This window comes from Cetorhinus maximus, chromosome 25 (genome assembly GCF_964194155.1).
Source record: "Cetorhinus maximus chromosome 25, sCetMax3.hap1.1, whole genome shotgun sequence".
In the NCBI taxonomy this organism is placed as follows: Eukaryota; Metazoa; Chordata; class Chondrichthyes; order Lamniformes; family Cetorhinidae; genus Cetorhinus; species Cetorhinus maximus.
The window spans coordinates 8,969,896-8,990,522 of NC_135903.1; the positions used below are offsets into that span (position 1 = coordinate 8,969,896).

At 45.2% G+C, this 20,627-nt stretch overlaps 1 protein-coding gene across 10 annotated transcripts in view; it reads left to right on the plus strand.

Moving 5' to 3' along the window:
• Positions 1 to 20,627, plus strand: part of srcin1a (SRC kinase signaling inhibitor 1a) — a 382,976-nt gene that overhangs the window by 163,359 nt on the left and 198,990 nt on the right. For 2 of the 10 annotated variants that reach the window (XM_078529407.1, XM_078529408.1), the window contains exon 2: positions 4,911 to 4,961. The exons of the other annotated variants lie outside the window; for them this stretch is intronic. The gene's annotated coding sequence lies outside the window, so the exon portion shown is untranslated. The remainder of the gene's footprint in view (positions 1 to 4,910; positions 4,962 to 20,627) is intronic. 10 annotated transcript variants of the gene reach the window in all.

Here is a 20,627-nt window from a genome sequence, read left to right on the forward strand (position 1 = left end):
GTATTATACTCCCTTCTCTTCAGGACTCTTTAACGCATGGAGCTGGATTTTATGTTTCTCACTGGGGGTGAGGGAGGTGAAACAGAAACTGAGGTTATGCACGCTCCTCCCCCCCTCCCCCCCCTAAATCTCCGCATGCCCAATCAAGCATTAGATGGGCAATTATTGGCTGTCTGGTGGGAAGGAGGCCAATAAGAGGTGCCAAGGAAACTTGTATCCCAACCACAGACCCTTCCCCTCGCCCCCTTCTGATCTTGCAGTTATTATCAGGGCCAGTTTCTCATGCCCGTTTCTAGATGCTACAATAATAATGCAGCTCTTGTGACTTGGAGTTAATATAAAAAATAATATAGTTTTTTTTTGCAGTTATGTTCACAGTGGAATATGAATCACACCTTGGTGTGAGTCAATAACCTGTGGGTTCCGAAAATCGGCAAAGTAGGCCAGGGCGTCATGGGGCAGAGGGGTATAGGCCGCGGTTATGGCTAGAATTGTAAAGGTCCCCTGCTCAGAATAAGTCTTTATTATTCATTGTAGGCACAAAAAAGATTTGAAAAAATGTCATTAAAAAAATCATACAGACACTGCCATCTTACTCAGCAGAATCTGCTGGTACATTCACCTTGGTGCCAGTGGCAGGCCTCATCTACCATCCCTTCTGCTGCCTTGTTTTAGCTGGCATAAAAGACTGCCAAACTTTTTTGCCCGGAAAAATGCCATGGGAAATGAAAAACTGTAGCCGATTGGCTGGTTAACACGTTCAATAGCTTGGTAATTAATGATTTCAAAATGGCCGGTGGGCTCCAATTTCAGCACCTGCACATCTTCCATATTATCAGAGATGGGCGCAATGATGTCAGGTTGGCGACCCAACGTTATCACGCCAAATTTTTCATCAGCGAGGGAGGGGAGTGCGCCCAGTTGGGGAACGTAACCTCCAATCCATTGGCGACTGAATGTCAAAACTTAGTGTCTTGATTCCCCTTGTGCTGGGCTCTGATCATGTTTCCTGAGACACGCCTTTGATTGGAAGCAAGACCTTAAAGGCCAAGAGAACAGAGCCCAACTTTTCTGTGTTAACAGGAATGTTTTACTTTCTGCATTGGCCTGGGTCAGTGTTAATGATCCTATGGTTCTACATGGTTTCAGAGTAGGAAGAGAGCCAGCACTGGGTCTCTGCTAAGCTTAGGGCAGGCTTTGATTGGTAGCCTGGAATTATACTGGGTCTGGCTGACTGCTTATTTTCTACCCTTCATAAACTTGAAGTCACCTAAAACTTGGCAGCCCATCCTGACACGTGCCCAGTTCCATTCACCCATTATCTCTCTGCGTTCGTTCCTGGTCAAGAAGTGCCTTGATTTTAAAATCCTTATCCTTGTTTTCATGTCTCTCCATGGTGTCACCCCTCCCTCAGCCACAAAGCCCTCTGGGATTTCTGCATCTTCTAACTCTGGCCTTTTTAGCATCCCGGTTTCCATAGCTCCACCATTGGCAACTGTGCCTTCAGCTGCCTAGGCCCCTAGCTCTGGAATTCCCTCCCTATGCCTCTACGCCTCTCTATCACTCTCTCCTCCTTTGAGATGCTCCTTAAAACCTCTTTGACCAAACTTTTGATCACCTGTCCTAATATCTCCTTATGTGGCTCGGTGTCAATTTTTCCTTTATAACACTTTCTGTCAAGCACCTTAGGATGTTTTATTATGTTGAAGGTGCTGTATAAACGCAAGTTCTTGTTATTTCCTCTACTGCTTAAAATGGTAATTAAAGGTTTTAAATGTTTCAGAAATCCTATTTCGGTCGATTTTAAATTCATAAGTAGCTTTATAATTTAGATGGGGAGGGGTGTTAGGGATTATTAATTCATTTGAAAAGGAGTCCCAGAACTAAAAAAAAATGTTTGAGTGCACTAGCACCATGCTTCACAAACTGAGATCTGTGGACCTCTGGAGGCCCCATAGAGATTTTCCAACCTGTGCCCAAAATAATCTCTCTAGCGGGTGAGAGAAGATGAACACAAGGCAGGTGAGAGAAGAAAGAATACAAAGCTCACCCACTTTGTATAAATGAATGCTAGTTATTCATTCCCAGTTGTTGGAAGTTTTTGGACTCAGAACTGCAAATCAAAATAGAATTCCACCCCCCACCCCACCCCCAAAAGCTGCCACGTTCACTAACTCCACAAAGCAGAGATACTAGACTGGTAGACATGATTCTCTGTCTGATGAGACAGAATGCACAACTTACAACATGTAGAAATTTTTTAAAGTCTTTACTAAAACCATTTTCAGATGCAGCACAAACACTCCTTTCAAGTGAAGCAGCATTTCACTTGCACTTCCCTCAATTTAGTCTACTGCATTCGCTGCTCCCAATGCGGTTTCCTCTACATTGGAGAGACCAAACGCAGACTGGGTGACTGCTTTGCGGAACACCTTCGGTTTGTCCGCAAGCATGACCCAGACCTCCCTGTCGCTTGCCATTTCAACACACCACCCTGCTCTCATGCCCACATGTCCGTCCTTGGCCTGCTGCAATGTTCCAGTGAAGCTCAACGCAAACTGGAGGAACAGCACCTCATCTTCCGATTAGGCACTTTACAGCCTTCCAGACTTAACATTGAGTTCAACAACTTCAGATCATGAACTCTCTCCTCCATCCCCAACCCTTTTCCGATCTCTCTTTTTTCTAATTACTTATATTTTTTTAATATATTTTTCTTTTCCCACCTATTTCTATTATAATTTTTAAAATTATTTCCATCCATTGTTTCCATACATCTCCACCTTTTAGCCTATTTCGATCCCTTCCCCCTACCCCGCCCCCACTAGCGTCATCTGTCACTTGCTCATCCTGCTTCCTACCCTTAATGTCACCACTAGCACATCCTTTAGTCAATATCACCACCGTCAACACCCCTTTGACTTTTTGTCTATGATATCTTTGGCAACCTCTTCTTTGCCTCCACCTATCACTGGCCCTCTATCCAGCTCCACCTGTCCCACCCCTCCTTAAACAGCTTATATTTCACCTCATTTCTATTTTTCTTTAGTTCTGAAGAAGAGTCATATGGACTCAAAACGTTAACTCTGTCTTCCTCTCCACAGATGCTGTCAGACCTGCTGAGTTTTTCCAGCTATTTTTGTTTCAGATTTCCAGCATCCGCAGTATTTTACTTTTATTTCAGATGCAGCAGTAATGTTAGAGATTGAATAAGCCACCAATGTAGATAATAAACCAATTGTCATTGATTAATGTTTGGACAAAAAAAGCAACTCATGATTTTTATAGCAAATCTCTTGGGCTGAATTTTACAGGATGCCGTGGTTCCCGCCCAATCGCCTCCACCCCTCCCTCCTCCCCGCAACAAGCTAAAATGCCTGGGTGGAGCCTGCCCATGATCCTGATGGCTGCCCCCAAGCAATTTAAGGTTGGCAGCAGCATTAAGGTGAGACTTCCACCTCTGTCTTGGAGGAAGCTGCGCCTTAGAGAGCTTTTGGCCAACCGAATGGTCAGCAGCTCTGTAGTCCCAGCAGCGCCAGCTGAGAGCGGTGCCCACTGCCGGGACTACAGGCAGTCTCACCTCGCCGAGGAACCCAGGTAAATGCGGGGCGGGGATCTTGGCGAGGGGGTCGGGGGGTTGCAAGGGTGTTGGGGGACCGGGTTCAAGAGGCCGGGGGGGAGGGTTAAAGGTGGGGGGGGGTGGATGAACTTGTGTAGGGGTGCCTCTGATGGGCTTAAGGCCCCCACTGAGGAGATCCCTCCCCACCACCCGCTCACCTTTTCAGACAACAGCCTGCAAAAGTAAAGTTGCCAGGCTTCCTGCATGGTGTGGGCCTTACCGCACTGCAGGTAAAATACCGGTGGGGGCAGATGAGGCCTTAAGTGCCTCCCCAGCCCCCGGTAAAATTTCAGACAGGTCGGGGGCCAGTGAGTAGTTGGCAGAAAGGTCACCTGCTGGATTGGACGTTACCCCCCCCACCCACCCACCTTCAAACCTGTCCGCAGGGGAGCGTAAAATCCAGCCCTTGATTTTGAAGAATTTCTGTGGTGGTTTATGGGATGTTGGAGTTGACATTACTGGATGTAGGTGAAGTGCTGGAGACTGTAATTTCATTTCCCGTTGACTGATGGTGGAAGGACTAGGAGACTTAAGGTTTTGGTCAAAAGAAGCAGGGTGTATGTGAGGAGGAACTATTTTACACAGCGAGCTGGAACTCGCTGCCCATGAGGGTGGTGAGAGCGGAGATGCTCGATGATTTCAGAAGAAAATTGGATGGGCACTTGAGAGAAATTAAACGTGCAGGGCTACGGGGATAGAGTGGGAGATTGGATTGCATTCCTATAGAAAGCCAGCATGGAGTTAATGGGCTGAGTGGCCTCCTTCTGTGTCATTATGACTCTTCTTTTTATTCCCATATTTGATGTCAGCATTTCTGTGGTCCATGAGTCTGTAACTATTTAATATTTTAATGAATTGTCAAGATTGTGGACAGGAAGCTGATGAGAATTTTATTTTTGCGTAGAGTGCTGTTATGATGTGAGATACACTGCCTGGAAGCAGATTCAATAGTAACTTGGGAAAGGAAATTGGACAAATAATTAAGAAGGAGAAAAATTGTAGGGCTATGTGGAAAGAGCAGGGGAAATGGGACTAATTAGATAGCTCTTTTAAAGAGCCGTCACAGAGCTGATGGGCTGAATGGCCTCCACGTGTGCTGTGAGATTCTACATCCTCTGAACTCCCTCGACTGCATCCCATCAATGTGCCTGAAACCCCAACCTAAGTCATGCTTCTCAATGTGCTCCTGTGAGGTTTCTGTTATTTCGCAGTTTTTTTTTCTGTGTCTCATGCCCAGTATTTGGGTTGGACTGGCCCAAGCTCATGTTTTGTGTCCGTACACCCCTTACAGCCAACAAGGAGAGGAGACTTCCATCTCATCAACCCGGAAAAACGAACAAAGGTGAGTAAAACTCATCCAGAAAATGTTTGAACCAGAATGCCTTGACCTAGGAGTGTAAATGGAGACAGCATTCAGTCTCTGATAAGGCGGCAGGCCAAGTTACCAAGGGTTTGCCCGTCGCTCTCTTTCACCTGCCCCCGATGTGGTCATTGCCCAGACGTACCCCTGCGGAAGGCGGGCCACAGAAGTATAAAGGGGTTAAAAGATGGCAAAGCTCACTGGCCCTTGAAGCACTTTGAACTGTTACAACAACAGCTTACATTTATGTAGTGCCTTTAATATAGTAAGGATGTCCAAGGCCCTTCACGGGAGCGTCATCAAATAAAATTTGACACCAAGCCACATGAGGAGACACTGGGGAAGGTGAGCCACAGCTTGGTCAGAGGGGTAGGTTTTAAGGTAGGCTCTTAAAGGAGAAGAAAGAGGTCAAGAGGCAAAGAGGTTTAGAGATGCACTTCCAGAGCTTGGGCCCTATACCAGTGGTGAAGTGATTAAAATCAGGGATGCGCAAGAGGCCAGGATTGGAGGAGCAAGGACACCTCGGAGGGTTGTACGGTTGAAAAAGATTACAGAGGTAGGGAGGGCTGAGGTCATGGAGAGGTCTGAACACAGGATAAGAATTTTATAATTCAGATATTGCTGGATGGAGGTCAGTGAGCAGAGGGGTGATGGATTGACATGATTCGGTGCAAGTTAGATCATGGGCAGCAGAGTTTTGGACGAGCCTCAATGTGCAGGAGTTGGAAGGTGGGTGACCAGGAGAGCATTGGAATAATTACAGAAGGTGCTTTGATGATCAGTGAGGGACCAGTGCCCTCAGCTGCCCCCCACCTCCCCCGCCAATAGACTGCCAGGTGAGCACCCCGTGTAATTAATCACAGAAACTATCAAAATCAAATTGCTTAAAGCACGGTTATTAATCTGACACATGAGCATTTGCTCTGGGAACATTAGGTGGCTGATGAACTGAAAAATGCCTGAGTACGACATAGTCCCATAAATGTTCCTGCGATGTGGATTGCTCGAGTGGGGGTTCACGGTATCATGTGTCAGGAATTATCAGTTACTCTTGCTGAACTGCTAAAAGGTATTGACAGTTCAAATAAAAAACCTAATATACTAGTTCAGGAGGAAAGATAAGAAACAGAGAGTCCTGGTATACTGGTGCGCAAAAATAGGCTTTATTAATGGAAAAGAGTGAACCAAGACAAGTACTTCACTGTAGGGTGAAGGGTTCAAATATCTATGGGTAAATGTGAAAGTTCGGAGTATGAAGGGAAGCTGTGAGAAAATGATCACCCAAAGTGTGTGAGCTAGGGAAGAAAAAGTCATTGATTCTGGAGAAAGAAATGATTGAAAAATATGGAGAGAAGGTGGGATTGAGATCACTCCAAGCTCTATTTGGGAAGGATTGGAATATTGATATGTAGCAGTTGTACAGTAAAGGAATTGTAGAGCACACAATGATAATCCTGATGATTCTCAGAAACAACCCCGCTCCTCCATCAGGTAGAATGTTAGTAGAACAGCCATTATTTTGCATCACCTCATTACTGTCTTCAACCACTGGAATATTTCCAAAAATCTCCATAGCTCCATCTACTAACCTGCCTTCTTCCCCACTAGTGCCCACTGATTGATAGCTTGTCATTCAGTTTATGATTAAGCTCCCTCTTTAGCCATGAGGATGTGCACGTTTATGTGTCTGTATGTGTACATGTGAGTATCTGTACACATGTATCCATGTGCATATGTGCGTGTGTGTGTGTGTCTGTGTGTGTGCATGTGTGAGAGAGTACAGTTTATGGAGAGAAAATGTTTATGGTTTGGAAAGTGTATAGATTACCAAAGTAATAAGTAGACATATATTGGGCATTAAACTGTTCCCCCCATGCAGCCACCCTCCCCCGTGCGGGGCAATTAGGAATGGGCAATAAATGATGGCCTAGCTAGCGACACCCACATCCCATGAATGAATAAAAATAAGCCATCCCCTGCGCAGCCACACCCGCTTAATCATGCTGCATAGTCTACCACCGCACAGCCACATCCCGTGCAGTTACACCATGGAGTGTCACATTGTGGTGAGTCACACCATGTACTTATACCACGTAGAATCACACTACACAGAATCACACAGCCACCCCATATATGGACAGGCCACATAGGAACATGCAGTGCCCAGACACACCATGCACAGAGGCACCATCATATGGACACTCACTGGCATTGGCTCTCCAAGGATCCTCCTTTTAACAGTCTAATTTTCAATGAGTATAAAAATTCGCTCCCTCTCACCCCAAAAAGAAGCAACAAACACATTCCTCAGCTTGCTTCAGAATTCTTCAAGAGCAAAGAGGTCGCCTGTTAATAATTAAGTGTTCAAGGGGACTGGGTGGTGCAGTGGGTTAGCAACATCACTTTCATCTTGGTCACTTGGGTTTGGATCCAGTCCTGACTCTCTCCACCCTCTGCAAAGGTCTTGTATGGAATGGCTCTTGCACAGTTTCAACTCCAATTCCAATTGGGCAGGCGTCTGGAATGTTTACTTGCATGTAAGCAATTAACCTCTTCTTTTTCGGATTAAATGTGGGATATTGGTTTATATGTGAGTGTAAAAGTGGTGGATTGGCGGTGGAGAGCAAGTGTTCACGTTGCAAGTGTTCTCCCCGGGTAGCCTGTTCTTCCTTTTGCTAACGCTTGCTCCTAAATCTGAGAGTGATTGATGTCGACACTGGAAGCAGTAGGGAGGAAGAGAAAGAAAAGCCACAAGTTGAGATGGAGGATGGTGCCAGGGTGGTGCTGTGAGGGCATCTCACCGCCATCTGTCCTGTCCATCTGTGCAGCTCGTCTCTCCCTCCAGCTTATGAGCCGTGCTGCTGTGTGAAGAGTGCAGTGGAAGGGGGGGGGCTGATGCAATGGGGATGTCATGTTCCATGTCTCAAATGAATAGGGATGTGTGGAGGGTGTGTTTGTTCTGGATATGGAAAGTATAGTATTCTTTATGAGTTTAATGTCCGTTCCACTTTTACCCAGCATGGCTGCTTGCCTTTGGCAGCCTGTGCTGTGCCCTATTTTGATGATCTCTCCTTCATGTGTTGATTGCGATCTGCAAAGCTCAAACCAGATGGCTTAATGCATCTAGAAACACCATGGCGTGATAGATGGGAGTTTGTCTTTGCACCCATCACAGGTATGTTAATGCAAATTTGAAAACCACTGAGGAGACATGGTGTGTGCTTTTTTAGATTGCAATCCAGAAATTGTTTATTTATAACAATCTGATACAAGATCCCTCTGTCATCGCCGCATCCAGTGCACAGGTTAAGTTGTGTACACGCCCACCTTTCAGCAGAGTAACTACCTATCTTGCCCATGGATATCATCACTGTGGTATCCAATAGTTTAACTTGTTCCCACTGTCCTATTCCAACTAAAATGTTTAATATCCTATGATTTCTACAGGTCTGTTGGGTTGAATTTTGAAACCAGATATGATGGACTCTCATGGTAGGTGAGAGTTCCCTAAACTGACTTGTTGCTTTGACATTGCCCATTCCTCTGTACTAATCCATTTAACAATCAAGGGATCCTCATGTGAACAGAGTGTGGGTGAAATATGGAACAATTTGGCAGAGACACGTTGGCACCTGACTGATGGCATCCAATTGGCAGACAGACAGCGCACACCACTCCAAATACCATTCTGCTAGGAAGAACATAGGCACAGGAGGAGACCATTAAACCTCTCCAGCCTGTTCAACCATTCAATCGTGGCTGACCTAAATCTGAATTCCATCCACCCACCTTGGTTCACCAACCCTTAATTTCCTTACCAAACAAAAATTTATCAATCTAACTTTTGAAATGTTTAACAGTTGTTTGGAGGTGAGAATTTCAGGTTTCCCTTTGTGTGAAGAAGTGCTTCCTGACATTATTCCTGAGCAGCCTAGCTCTAGTTTTAAGGTTATGCCCCCTTGTTCTGGATTCTATCACAGAGGAGATAGCCTCTCTCTATTTACCCTATCAACTGCATTAATCATTTTAAACACTTCCATTAGAACATCCCTTAAAATTGCTGAAAAGAGAGACATGTTGTCGAAGCTTTTTGTCTTGCACTCATCAGGACAAACACAAGAATTCCAAATTTCAAACAAACAACAGTTTATACCACAGGAGGAAAGTGTGCTGATTGGCAAGTCGGCTCTGATTGGCTGAGGCATTGCCATGGAGAAAGCAGCAGGGAACTATAGGCTCCCCAAGCTTCTGGGTAATTCAAAAAAGGCACAAGGCTTGAACATATTTCTTTTGTTTGCAGAGAATGGGACCTTGTGTATAAGTGTATGTCGCTTCTAGCAAGCATAAATGAGCCACTTTACAAGCGCGACTGATTGTCTTAAGTTGGTTGTTAGTGAAGCCATTAGCACACTCAGGATTGTTCAGCAACTGCTGTGCAATCACAGAATAACATCAATCAGTAGATTTTTTGGGGGGTTTTGCAAGGGTGGCTGGTTGAGTACGTTCTGTACACTGCCTATTACGAACAACAGAAGGAACTTGCTGTTTGATTCGAAAATCTTCAGCAACTTGTCACTCTTTTCAGCAATATTCAAGTTCTGAACTACCAAGCGACTGTTCATCCCTTTATCTTCTATCCTCAAGGGAATACAAGCCTAGTCTTTACAACTCGTTTTCACAATTTAACCCTTTAGCCTCATTAGCATTCTAGCAAATCTGCACTGCACACCATCCAAGGCCAACATATCTTTCCTGTGATACAGTGCCCGGAACTGAATGCAGAACTTTAAATGAAGTTTAATCAGACTTTATGCAACAAAGCACAACTTCCACCCCTCTGTAATCTGAGAACTTGTCCTGCATGAGAATCCCCAGTTAATATTGCAATGAAGGGCATGCTCTAGTTGTCAGTGTTACTAACAGGGGAAAGGTTAGGGCATTATTCTTAAGTATTTATAAGAACCGGTTTCCACCTGTATGGGGGCAAGGAAAAGGGAGTTCTCTGGGTTATGTGAATAAACCTATGTTAAGGAAATACTGGTTCCGGATTCTTCCTTTGCTCAGTGAATGAGCAGCAAATTATAACATCATCAGTCTCAAAAGGACTAGTGATATTAAAAGAGTCACACTTGACACCTTTGGATGACCTTCCTCTGGCCATTAGTGTGGTGAAAGAAATAACCCCTTTAACATATATGGATATAGTAATGTGTTACAATACAGGACAGGTTATTGGGTTTATTCAAACCCTTTTTTTGTGAGTGTCATTTCTTGGCTTATATCCTCCAGGCAGTTTGCGGAGATTTACTCAACGCCAGAGCTGCGGCGATAACTCTGATCAAGAGTGTTAATGTACTACCCTCAGAGTTGTGTCACATCTTACCCAATGTGTCCCTTTAAGTCACCAGTCGCTGTTCCACCAATCACAGCTCCCCGACCCACCAAATGCTGGTCACTTGGAAGGAAGGGATTTCCCATTAAGGGTGTTTCCTTACCGTCGGGGATGGATTTTGCAGCCAAAACAGAAAGTGGAAAATCCTGGAGTAGTTTAAAAAAACAGGAAGCTTTCTATTGGAAAATCCTGCTGCTTGTTTCTGTGAGGGATTTCCGTTCTGTGAATGTTGCCTGCTGGTGTGTTTTTCCATTAAATTTAGATTTAACCTTTATCACAGGATGAGATATTGATGAGAGCTTTGTTATTTCTTTCCTGTATTTCTCTCCCCATTCCCTCTTCAGGGTACTGGCTCTTGCTGCGGTACATTACCAAAGGGCAATTCTAGGCTGGTTATGCACAACAACAACTTATATAGCACCTTTAACATAATAAAACATCCCAAGGTGCTTCGCAGGAGCATCCTAAAACAAAGTTGGACGCCGAGCTACATGAGGAGATATTAGATCAGATGATCAAAAACTTGGTCAAAGAAGTAGGTTTTAAGGAGCTTCTTGAAGGAAGGTAGAGAGGTGTAGTGAGGGAATTCCAGAGCTTGGGGCCTAGACAACTGAAGACACACTCTCCAATAGTGGAGCAATTATAATTGGGAATGCAGAAGAGGCAGAATTTAGGAGTGCAGATATCGCAGAGGGTTTTGCGGCTGCAGGAGATTACAGAGATAGATAGGTCAAGGCCGTGAAGGAATTTGGAAACATACGGTGATAGGTGTGGTGGAGTGAATCACAAGGTACCCCTGAATCTATCCTTGCCTGCTGTCAGCATATCGTCACTTTCCAACGGGAATCACTGTAAATGACCAGGAGCATAGCCCTGGTTGAATTCCCACTTCCTAACGTTATCAAACCACTGAAAGGCTAAAGACGCCCAGTTACATGGCAATGGAATCCAGTTCCATGCTTTTACAATCAAGTGGAGTCCTGATGGTTGGCTTAAGCGATCCATAGGAAAAGGAGTAGGCCATTCTGCCCCTTGAGCCTGTTCTGCCATTCAATGAGATCATGACTGATCTGCAACCTAACTCCACATGCCCACATTTGCCCCATATGCCTTAATACCTTTGGTTAACAAAAACCTATCAATCTCAGGTTTCAAAATTAACAATTGATTGAGCAGGACTTTGTCTTATAAGAAAAGGCTGAGCAGGTTGGGCCTATATTCATTGGAGTTTAGGATAATGAAGGTGATCTGATTGAAATATATAAGAATCTGGGGGAACTTGACAGGGTAAATGCTGAGAGGATGTTTCCCCTTATGAGGAATCTAGAACTAGGGGGCACAGTTTAAAAATAAGAGGCCATCCATTTAAGATGAAGGTGAGGAGGAATTTCCTCTCGTAGAGTGTCATTAAACTTTAGAATTCTCTCCCTTAGCGAGCAGTGGAGGCTGGGTCATTGAATATATTCAAAGCTGAGTTAGACAGGTTTTTGATTGACAAGGGAGTCAAAGGTTACGGGGTGCAGAGAGGAAAATGGAGTTAAGGCCGCAATGCAATCAGCCATGATCTTATTGAATGGCCAAGCAGGCTCGAGGGGCCGAATGGCTTCTATTTCTTATGTCCTTATGTGCTGGGGATGATTCTCACATACAAAATTAGCTACAGCTTTTTTTTGTCAGCCATGGCACAATTGATCACATACTTTGATCTGAGTCACATTGTTCTGCTTTCAAGCCCCACTCCAAGGCTTGAGCACAAAGATCAAAACTGATGCTTCAATGCAGGGAGTGTAGCACTGTCAGAGGTACCATCTTTCAATTGAGATGTTAAACTGAGGCCACATCTGCCTGCTTGGATGTAAAAGAGCATGGGGCACCATTTCAAAGAAGAGCAAGGGAGTCATCCCCTGTTATTTCGTTCCTGTATTTCTCTCCTGTTCTCTCCCCATTCCCTATTCAGGGTACTGGCTCTTGCTACAGTAGAAGGGCAATTCTAGGCTGGTCATGCAACAACAACAACCTATATAGCACCTTTAACATAATGAAACATCCCAAGGTGCTTCACAGGAGCATTCTAAAACAAAGTTAGACACCAAGCCACATAAGGAAATATTAGATCAGTTGACCAAAAGCTTGTTTAAAGAATAGTCAATTGGCCAATATTTATACTTCATTTAACATCACAACAAACCGATCATCTGGCCATTATCACATTGCTGTTTGTGGGAGGTTGCTGCAGCGCAAATTGGCTGCCCTTGTCTACATTGCAACAGTGGCTACACTTCAAAAAGTATTTCATTGGTTGTAAAATGCTTTTGAGACATTAGCTGCTCATGGGAGTGCTATATAAATCAAAGTTTTCCTTTTTTTTAAACAGACGCATGCGAGCCAAATTAAACTGAAGAGCATTTCTTAGCTCACAACCCAGGAAGGACAGACATGCCTAGTTATCCTGTGCAAACACTTGTGGACCCCGCTTTATGTAGATAATGTCAGCTCCTCCTGCTCAGCACTCTCGCCCCTTTTCAACAACCAGCGCCCATACATTGATGACAATGAGAGGAGAATAAACTTGTAATCTGATTTTAATTTGTAGCCAACAGGGATACTTTTGTCTCTGTGAGATCTTCAGTCAGATGGGGCACGGTTACTGCCACGAACAGCACAAAAGAGCAAAGAACAGCTGGGGATCTGTGTGCTTTGCGGTTGCTGAGCTCTAGCAGACTGAGTTTTTTGTCGAATAAAAGTACTGTTTGAAGATTGCAGCTTTTTATATTTTCCTTTGCCTTTTTAATGGTTGAAAAAACCCTATGTGACCGGTCAAGGCTAATATGCAGAAAGAGAAAAGATGACTGACAAAGGGTTGTCAGACCCATCAACACTAGACCTCTCCAGTAGACCAAGGGTGTCCTACCTGTGACCTTCAAGCCATAAAAACAAAAAACTGTGGATGCTGGAAATCCAAAACAAAAACAGAAATACCTGGAAAAACTCAGCAGGTCTGGCAGCATCAGCGGAGAAGAACAAAGCTGACGTTTCGAGTCCTCATGACCCTTCAACAGAACTAAGTAGAAATAGGAAAGGGGTGAAATATAAGCTGGTTTAAGGGGGAGGGGTGGGGTGGGGTGGTTGTTGGGACAAGCAAGCAGTGATAGGAGCAGATAACCAAAAAATGTCACAGACAAAAAAACAGAGATGTTGAAGGTGGTGATATTATCTAAAAGAATGTGCTAATTAAGATTGGAGAGCGGGACAAGCAAGGTAGCTCTCGTGGGGGTGTTAAAATTTTTAAATGTATTCCACCCATGGTTTATTTCACCTCACCCCCACGAGACACCAAGGTCTTTGGAACCTGAGAAAATTAATCACAATAGTCGGTACAGAAAGAAGCTATTCAGCTCCTGGAGTCTGGCTGTTCAATGAAATCATGTCTGATGGTGACCTAAATTCATGTTACCCACCCCCATATCCCTTAGTAGCTTTGGTTAATAATATTATAATTGTGGATTGATAGATTCAACAATTGACCTAGCAGCAACTGCCATTTGCAGAAGAGGATTTCAAATTTTTACCACTCTTTGCGTGTAGACATGCTTTTCAGCTTGATATAATTCTGTGGGGCAGGGGGATGTGACTAAATGAATAGTTCTTCCAGAGAGATGGTACAGGCACAATAAAGGGCCACCTACTGTGATATAAAATCCTGTGTCCCCCGAGATTTCATGACATTAAAAGAGAACGAGTTGCTTTATATAGCACATTTCATGAGCTTAGGCTTTCCAACCAATGAAGTGGAGTAACTTCTCTAATGTCAGAAAAGCGACAGTCAATTTACTCGCAGCAAGCTCCCACAAACAGCAATGTGATAATGACCAGATAATCTGTTTCAGTGATTTTGGTTGAGGGATAAATATTGGCCAGAACACCAGGGAGAATTGTTCCTAAGAAGAGTCATATGGATTTGAAAAGCTAACTCTGTTTCTCTCTCCACAGATGCCATCAGACCTGTTGAGTTTTTCCAGCACTTTCTGTTTTTATACCAGGGAGACCTCCTCTGCTCTTCTTTGAAACAGTATCAAGGGCTCTTTTAAATATATCCAAAAGATAAGACAGTGCCTTGGTTTAGCATCTCATCCTAAAGACAGTACTTCTGACAGTGCAGTACTCCCTCAATATTGCACTGGTAGTGTCAACCTGGATTTTATGCTCAAATCCCTGGAGTGGGACTTGAACCTACATCCGTCTGACACAGAGGCAAGATTGTTACCCACTGATCCATGGTTTTTCACGTCAGTAGCCCACATAGACTAAACTTTTAGATGTAAATTCCTGCACTGCAGTTACCTGTTGCTAGTGATGTTGCAGGGAACAATAGAACATCTAAAACAACAGGAGATTCTCTGGGAAACTCCTCCCTAACTCCATGGAAAATCAAACAAGTTCCTAGAGACCATGGTTACACATGTTATCTCTTGGTAATTGTAACTAAACCTCATATCTGTAGTGTCATCCTTCCTCAAGAACATGTATGTCCTGTCTTAAAGGTGTGTCAATGTATCAGTAATTTCATTGTTATTGGGCCTTGACAATGTTCTTGTTGACTGACAATGACGATGGTATAACAATTACATTGTTAAAGGCAACTGCTTGTTAAAACAGGTGATGGGCATTGGTTCACCCATCAAAATAGTATAAATGGGTACAGCTGTAACACTCTGACGTGGAAGGGACTGGAAAAGTCTTCTGCACTGAAGAGATGGCTTGAGAATAAACCAGTCTGAGATAAAAGACTAGCTTTGGACTCGTTCTTCCATGGCAAGCACTTATTGTGATTAACAAGGTGGTCCCAAGTACCCTTCCTTACCATATTGAGTAGTAACCTGTAACAATGAACCCTGGAAAAAGAAACATTTCAGCCTTCTAACCTGGCTTTCTGCGTCTACTATGATTACCCATTTTGAGCATCTCATCAAAGTCTCTTAAATCCAATCCATTTGATAATCACCCTGATCTTATATTTGACCTGTGAGAATATCCCTAACTCTCTCAGGCCTGAGGTATCATCCTCACTCACTTCCTTTGCACCCTCTCAACAGACTCAGTATCACTCAGAAGTGTGGACCAGAGCTGGACACAATATTCCAAGTATAATTTTAAAATTCATTCTTGGGATGTGGGCATCACTAGCTAGGCCAGAATTTGTTCCTCATCCCTAATTGCCCTTGAGAAGGTGGCGGTGAGCTGCCTTCTTGAACCGCTACAGTCCATGTGGCGTAGGTGCACCCACAGCGCTGTTAGGCAGAGAGTTTCAGGATTTTAACCCAGTTCCAATATAGTTCCAAGTCAGGATGTTGTGTGACTTGGAAGGGAACTTGAATCAATGCCTTATCTTACCATGTTTAGTGATCTTAAACTTGTACTTTATTAGCTAAGCAATACTTTCAGTGACTCTATTTGATTTTTCTATAGTTATCTCAGATTGCTATGAACCTTTGATCAATATCTTTCCTCCTCTGATGCATGGGCACCCATGCAGAGATCAGCCTAGTCTTCAGTTGCCTGGCTGAATAAATATAATACAGCCTGTCTCCGCACTAAATAGCATCTGCCATTCATGATCTCATTCATGTGTCTAAACCTGCTCACTCTCAATCCATGCCTATAATTTTATATCATCTACAAATGTATTTATTTATTCTTGTGTTAAAATAATCTCTTAATCTATTAAACATTTAAGGTGTGACATTACATTGCGTGGTCTCATATGTCACAATAGTACAGGGACCTCGCGCCATGCTGCCAATCACTTCTTTCTCAGCCCGTGTCACATTCTGAGGGTTAGGATGCATACAGGGAGGGTGTTGATTCAACACTTTCCTGACATTGCAAAACTTAATGCCAGGATCCCAAATTTGGGCTACGTAAGTGCAGGCTGCCTCTTTATTATTCACTCCAGAGAAAACAAGTGTGAAGCTGAATGCTGGAGACTGCGCTCGCTTTATTTAAAGGGACAGGCACCCAGATTGCAGATTTAGTCATTCCTTGGAACTTTCTCCATGTAAAGAGTCTGTAATTACTCTGGGAGTCTTCCTGGGGGAATCATCTGTGTTGAACTCCTGCACTTTGTTGCTGGGCGATCCAATTTTTTTTTAGCCGCTCATGTCTGCACCGTTCCTGTCAATATTTTCTCCACATTTGTTTATGATGCCGACTTCTGTAAACCAGTCATGCTATAATTATGCTCTCCTTCCCTGAATGGATGCATGGTGGAATTTATAATGGAAATATAAAAATAGGAGAAGAATACTTTAAAATGAATTGTGTCTGCATTCCCCTAGTCCAATTCTTGCTCCATCCTCTAGCTCTACTTCATCCCAAGACCACAGCTAGTCCTGATACGCTGTACGCAATACCACAGGAAATTGCCACTTCTTAATTAAACAATAATCAAGATTAAAGAGCTCTCGTGCTGTCGAGGGGATTCTATTTGTCACTAACTCCCTGTTTCCATTAATAACTACTCTCTATTTTCACAATTTCATCCAACTCCCAATAGGAATATGGGAAAAGGAGGAGGTTATTCGGACTCTTGAGCCTGTTCTGCCATTCAATCCGATCATGGCTGATCTCGATGTGATTTTAATTTCCCCATTGGTTCAATAACCCTTAAAACTCTTACCAAATAAAAATCTACATCAGTTTCAAAATTTTCAGTTGACCCCCAGCTTCAACAACTTTCTTTTTTGGTGGGGCAGGTGAGAGAGAGAGTTCCAGATTTCCACTACCCTTTGTGTTAAGAAGTGCTTCTTGACATCTGTGTGAGAATGACCTAACTGTAATTATTGTTCCGGACTCCTTGCCACCAGGATGTTTAGTTTCTCTCTACCTCCACTAGAAAGTTCTTTAGTTATCTAATGCTTCAATTAGATCACCCCATAATTTCTTATACTAGAGAAAATAAAAGCATAGTCGATGCATCATGACTTCATAATTTAACCCTTTCAGCCTCAATTACCATTTCCACTAATTCCTTAATAATGTGTTCTGAAGACACCGCCAAAGTTGAAGAGTTTGAGCTCTTGGGCAGTGTGGGCGACATAGATGAAGTGACGGAGAGTGGACGTTGATAAGCTGAACTTTCTTGTTACTGTAGATATCCGTTCAGTTTCCAGGTGTGTATGTGCATGCATGCGTGTGTGTCTGTCTGTCTCTGCATGTCTGTGTGCACCTGTCTGTATGTGTGTCTGTTGTCTATGTGTGTGTGTGTGCGCGTGTGCCTGTTTGTCTGTCTCTGTGTGCCTGTGTGTGTGTGTGTGTGCACGCGCCTGTCTGTGTGTGCGTGTGCACCTGTCTGCGTGTGTGTGTGTGTGTGTGTGTGTGTGCTTGTCTGTCTCTGTGTGTCTGTGTGTGCCTGTCTGTTTATGTGTGTGTGTCTGTGTGCATGCATGTCTGTGTGTGTGTATGCCTCCGTGTATGTGAGTGTATATGCCTGTGTTTATGCCTGTATATATGCTTGTGTATATGCCTGTCTATCTGTTTGTGTGTGTATGCCTGTCTTTGTGTGTGCCTGTCTGTCTGTGTGTGTGCGTGTGCCTGTCTGTGTGTGCGTGTATACCTTTGTGGGTATGCCTGGCTGTGTGTGTGCATGTATGTGTGTGTGTGCATGCCTGTGCGTGTATGCCTATAGGCATGCACCCGACCTGAACAAATGTGAAATGACACGCGATAACATTGGGCGAGCGTCCCGACGTCATCGCGCACACACGATATTTCGCTCAGCGGGCTCACGCAGGGTTCGGAGCCGTGCCCGCCATTAATTAAGAAGCCAGTTAAGGCCCTTGACAATCCAGTTGATGATGATTTAACGTTGCCTGTGCAATTTTTTTGCTCATTGCACAGGCACAACGGGCAAGTGGGCAGGCCACAATTTGCAACCCTCATCCACAGGCTGGATAAGAAGTGTCAGCAGCATTGTCAACGTGGGTAGTGAGCTGTTTTGGAGATAACTTGCTGCTGGTGGCTTATTGGTACTTAGCAGCTTAATTTCTGATCGGGGCTTCATTCTTAGCATTTCCACGCGTCATTTCAGGACTCATTAGTTTCTTCTAGGCCCCCTGAGGATTTGGACCTTGTGGACCCTGTCAGGTATCAGGCAGCCTTCCTTTACCCGGGTAATGGGGATTGTGGTCTCTGCTGGAGGCACGTCCTCTGAGAAGGAAGAGAGGGGCAGAAGGGAGAGGAGGCCAGGTGTCCCGATGCAGCTTCCAGGGGAGGGACCTGTGGGAGGAGAGGCGCAGGCACAGGGGGTGCAGGGCCAGTGGGCAGTCGAATGCCTAAGAGATTGCAGAAGACGCCACTATCCTGCTGCCAGGGTTTACAGGTGGCATTACAGCTACCTCAATATGTCCGACGTGCAATACTGAAGGAGGCTCCGTCTCTCCAGGGAGACCGTGACCTCCATTTCTCAGAGATCAGCTCCGACTGTGTGGGTGGACACCCCATGCCAGTGGCTCTGAAGGTCACAGTGGTCCTCAACTCCTATGCCTCTGTCTCTTTCCAGGGCTCAGTGGGGGATCTGTATGGAGTCCACTGTTGCGTCAAGCTGGTGACAGATGCTCTGTTCAGGCGGGTATTGACTTTCATTCACTTCCATATGGACGAGGCCAGCCAGGCTGAGCGAGCCAGAGGCTCTGCAGCGATTGCTGGGTTCCCCTGCGTCCAGGGTGCCGTTGACTGCACACTTGCAGCCATCAAGGTGCCAGCGGGTCAGCCGGGTGCCTTCATCAACAGGAAGGGATTCCACTCCATGACCGTGCAGATAGTGTGTGACCACGGGATGCAGATTCTGCAAGTCTGTGCAAGGTACCCAGGCACCTCCCATGACACGTACATCCTGAGTCACTCCAAGTTGCCGAGGCTCTTCAGTGTTCCAGCCCGGCTGGATGGGTGGCTGCTGGGTGACAAGGGCTATCCCTTGAAAAGGTGGCTCATGATGCCTCTCCACCACCCAAAAACAGAGGCAGAGCAGTACAACAGGAGCCACGTCTCCACAAGGGCGGTGATGGCGAGGACCATAGGTCTTCTCAAGATGCGCTTCCGATGCCTGTACCGTTCAGGGGAGCACTACAATACCTCCTAGAGTGGGTGTCACTGATAGTGGTTGCATGCTGCGCTCTCCACAATCTGGCACTGGCAAGGGGGGAGCCACTGGAGGAAGAGGTTGTTGACGCAGCTACACAGGCCCCAGCTGATGAGTCCAGTAGTGAGTCATAAGAGGAGCACGGTGAGGAGAACGGTCAGGCCGTGGAGCCAGATCTCGGTAACCTCCAGGGAGGCAGGGTCACCAGGGACTCATTGATCCAACGCTCCTTCTGCTAGGCTGCCAAATAAGAACCACCACCTGATGCCAGGGCTGCCACCTCCATCCTGGGTCGCAGAAATGACCATTTCCTTGGCCCCCAAGATACACTCAGTGTCTGTGCAATAACATTTCAAACCACCCACATTCAGCATTACATACTGCCCTACCCTGCACCTACAAAACAAACGAAGCATACTCAGGCCAATAACACAAAAGCAAATGTAATTTAAGGTTGGAACTCACATAGTATTGAACGGAACAATATCTGGTGTTGGTGGTCATTAAAAAAAGAAAAACAAAATAGGGGAACAAAAGATCACCCGTGACGGTCCCGCTTGTGCTTAAGGTGCTTTAAACTTACATTCACGGGTGCTACGTCTAGGTGCTCTGCCCTCGCTGGCACTGGCATTGGAGACAGCCTGCTGACTGTGCTGTCCTGTTGGCCTTGATGACCTTGACAGTCGTCCTCTGGCCAGTGGAGCCTGTGCTGGTGCCGCCTGGGAGGGAGCAGCCAGTGCCATGGTTGGCATCTCCCCAGTCGCTGCAGCCTCATCAGATGCTACGGTCACTGGCAGAGGGGCAGAGGAGCTGCTGCCATCATCCAGAGCACCGTGAGAGGAGCCCACTGAGATGACAAGCAACTCGTACGCCAACGTGAGGTTGTGCTGGTCCTCCCTGCTCACCATTGATGGACGGGCACTTAGCTGGGATACTGGGTGCCTCATCCATCTCATGAGGTCAGTGCCTGTGTGAGGGCTTGATTCTGTTCCCGGAGTAGCCTCTCCATGAGAGTCGCCACTCTCTCAAAGGAGGAGGCATTGCGCACGGCCATGAGGGTCAATGCAGTTCTCATGCTCTGCAGGGACTCCTCAGCAATGGAGACCGTGGCACTCATACC